The sequence below is a fragment of the Mirounga leonina genome, unplaced genomic scaffold, assembly GCF_011800145.1.
Source record: "Mirounga leonina isolate KUSES-001 unplaced genomic scaffold, KU_Mleo_1.0 Mir_93, whole genome shotgun sequence".
NCBI lineage: Eukaryota > Metazoa > Chordata > Mammalia > Carnivora > Phocidae > Mirounga > Mirounga leonina.
Window position 1 is genome coordinate 5,739,421 of NW_023270854.1, and position 3,913 is coordinate 5,743,333.

The following is a 3,913-nucleotide window of genomic DNA, read 5'->3' on the forward strand; positions in this document are numbered from 1 at the left end:
AGAAGGAGAAGGAGAAGGAGAAGGAGAAGGAGAAGGAGAAGGAGAAGATGATAGCAGGAAAGGAAAAATGAAGGGGGGGCAATCGGAGGGGGAGACGAACCATGAGAGACTATGGACTCTGAGAAACAAACTGAGGGTTCTAGAGGGGAGGGGGTAGGGGGATGGGTTAGCCTGGTGATGGGTATTAAAGAGGGCACGTACTGCATGGAGCACTGGGTGTTATACGCAAACAATGAATCATGGAACACTACATCAAAAATTAATGATGTAATGTATGGTGATTAACATAACATAATAAAATTTTAAAAAAAGAATGTTTAAAAAAAAAAAAGGAAGAGAGTCTTGGGACGCCTGGGTGGCTCAGTCGGTTAGGCGGCTGCCTTAGGCTCAGGTCATGATCCCAGGGTCCTGGGATCTAGGCTTGCATTGGGGTCCTTGCTCAGCAGGGAGCCTGCTTCTCCCTCTGCCTGCCATTCCCTCTGTTTGTGCTCTCCCTCTCTGACAAATAAATAAAATCTTAAAAAACAAAAACAAAAAAGTAACTTAAAAAAAAAGAAAGAAGAAGAGAGTCTTTGTTAATGTCCAACCCAGACCGATGCGTATGTGTGTTAGGAGAGACATGCACGTGAACGTTTATAGCATTATTATTCATCATTTCCCAAATGGCAAAACAATCTAAATGTCAATCAAAAATAGCAGAATAAATAAGTGAGGGTAGGACATATAATGTAGTACTTTACAATGTCGAAATGAGTTCGACAAAACACCTAAATGAATCTCAAAAGCATGTTTAATGTGAGCAAATAAGGGCAAGTTTAAAAAATCTGTGTGTATGATTCTATTTATATAAAATGCAAAAGCAGGCAAAGCTATATTGTAGTGTTTAGAGATGTATACTTAGGTAGTAAAAAGAAAAGCAGGGATAGGACAGAATGGGGGCGGGGGAAGCAGACTCCCTGATGAGTGCAGAGCCCAGATGCTGGGCTTGATTATGACCTGAGCCGAAACTAAGAGTTGGTCACCTAACCAACTGAGCCACCCAGGTGCCCCAAATTAGAGATGCTCTTAATTATAGTGTTACCCATATCTATTTTTTCCTACTTTTCCCTATGTATATATTACACTGCAATTTTTTAGTTTTGGGGGCATTTTGTTTTGTTAAGGAAGCTTTACTTCCAACATGGGGTTTGAATTCCTGACCCTGAGATCAAGAGTCTCATGCTCTACTGAGTGAGCCAGCCAGGTACCCCCCTTACACTACACTTTTTAAAAGAAGGGGACTAAAACTCCAGGTTTCCTATTTCTAGCCAGGAATATTAATCATTGACTTATTGCAATTCCAAAATATTTTCATTCTCACCTACATTCTACTTCCCCCAAATTCAGTACTGACTGTTAAATCTTGTGAGACAAACACAGTATGACTAGAAATCTTTATTTCGATCAATTCAGTGGTTCTGGAAGGGTCTTGAAAGTAAATGGGTAGCCTTTTTTTTCTGATTTCTAGTTTCTAGGATGTGCCTAAATTCTGCCAAGATCAATGATACCTTGTATTTTTGAAACTGGAAATTACTAGCCATATTCTTTGACCTAGTGATACCAAAAGGTCTCCTGAAAACATCACCTCACATAAATAGATCCATTTTAGTTAAAGGGGGTTATATGTATGTTTTCTCCTAATGGATACCTTTATTATGCTTTTGGGAAATGCAAACATTGATGGGAATTCTTGTCCAGATCAGAATGGCTTATCCTTCAAATTCCAGAGAAGACTTTACCATCTTCTTTAGGAATAGTTCCTAAGAGTAAAAAGGCAGGCATGTTATTCTGTGACCCCAGCAGTCCGGTTAGTGGTCTGAACCATTGTCCTAATTCTCTCACTCAAAAACAGTACAGATATCTACCAAGGGCAAGCATTACAGTAGATTTGGGGCATAAAGATGAAGAAGATAAAAATTCATAAGGATCCATTTGAAATCAGAGCATGGTGACGGAGAGCCCTCAATTCAGGAGAGATAACATCACAGTTAATGGTTAGGTTTGACCTTCCAACCGCTTTGAAAAGATGAGAGGTGAAAGTGCATTTAGGAAGAAGAAAAAAAAAAGTGGAGCCCCATCATGATTTTTATTTGTACTTTCATGTATTGCAATGAAGTACATTAGGAGAAGCACATTTTCCTTCAACCTCCACCGCTATTGCGTTTTCCAGGCAGGCAGCACATTAAATAATTTTTATAGGACAGAGGTATGAAAAAAGTATTTTTTCTGCACTACAGTGTAGTAAATACCACGAACTCTAATAGCTCGATAATAAGGCTTCTGAAAATTAAAAACCAATATGGTTTAAATGGAAAACATGACAAAAGGAAACTAAAACGGAAGGTTTCTCAAAAACAAACTTCGCAAGCATGCTCAATAGAAGAAGGAGGGGACAGAAGTATCCCGATAAACAGGAAGGATCATCTTCAAGAGTGTAGAATGTTCTCAACGCTTCTTTCATACCTCACGGGATGACTTCAAACCATGCTCTTTTTAGTTGTTCTGTGTCTCTATTATCTCAGTGTAAGTGGACAATATTTTGCGTATATGCATCATGTTGTCCTTGAAAAAAATTTAAGTGTCTTTAAAAGCCTTGTAGTAAATCCTTTGCAAATATGTGTAAAGAGTAAATGAATCCCTGGTTCAGTGAGGTTATATGAATTTTTAACTCGATAACACATATGATAACTTTGATATTGAAATTTTAAACACTTGAGCAATAAAGTATACCAGATCATTGTCCCTATAACAAAATTGCAAGTATTAAAATTCCCATGATACAAATGAGTGAACTGAAGCTCCAGGAGGTTAACCAAGTTGCTAAATTACCCAGGAAGGGAGACACAGAGCTGACAGAGCAACCCAGACCTGTCTAACAGCAAAGCCTGAATGCTAACTGCAAAAAATGCATACTATAATTTTTGAAGCATAACACATCACTATTAACCAATGATCAGAACTGGATTCCAGATGGTCTTCCTTTGCTTTGTTCACTTTACACTGCTATACTATTTATGGTAACAGAGTTACTCTTAGTGCAAATTATTACATTATAAGTATTCATAATATTCAGAGAACACATGTGTCTTAATATTCCTTAAATACTCACTTTGGAGATGGACACGAAATCAGTTATGATGACCCTATCTGTATCATTATACAAGGCACATCAGAAATAAAATGAACCCAGTAAGTTGCTGTGCCAACGTCTACCCAGGAGTTTCACACTGGGCTGAAACCATTTCATAGCTCAAGGTATTTGAGAAATACCAAAGCGCTAATTTTATAATGTATGGTGGAATCATTTAGATATTGGATATTAATGCAATTGTTTTTCTTTATTGCTGAGGCTCATACTTAAATGGGAGTTTTTACTGTGGTAAAGAGAAGTCACCGTAAACTTATTAATGATTTAGACTTTACTTTTCCTCAGATATTATTGTTTGTTTAGCTTAAGGCATGTTGATACCTTATACAACAAAAATGTAGACAATAAAGTACAATGATACACTGATAAGAAAGTTTCTCTCCTTAACTTTGCACTTTTAAAATACATGGTTTTTATGATTGTAAAACTAATTTTTGGCAATTGTATCTTTTCTAAAAGATAAAGTATATATATATATATATATATATATAAGAAAACAAAATGTTCTAGAGATTACAATGGCTAATATACTAATACATTTCTTTTTATTCTTTCATATATATTTAAATAAGTTTATGTAATATTGAAACTGCATGTTTTTCAGCCAATATTTTATTATAAACATTTGCATTGCCATTAACATTATTAATGTAATTTTTAATGACTGTATTTTTTATGGATTTAGCAAAATATGCTAAAGCAATTTCTTTGTTTCCATTTTTAAAT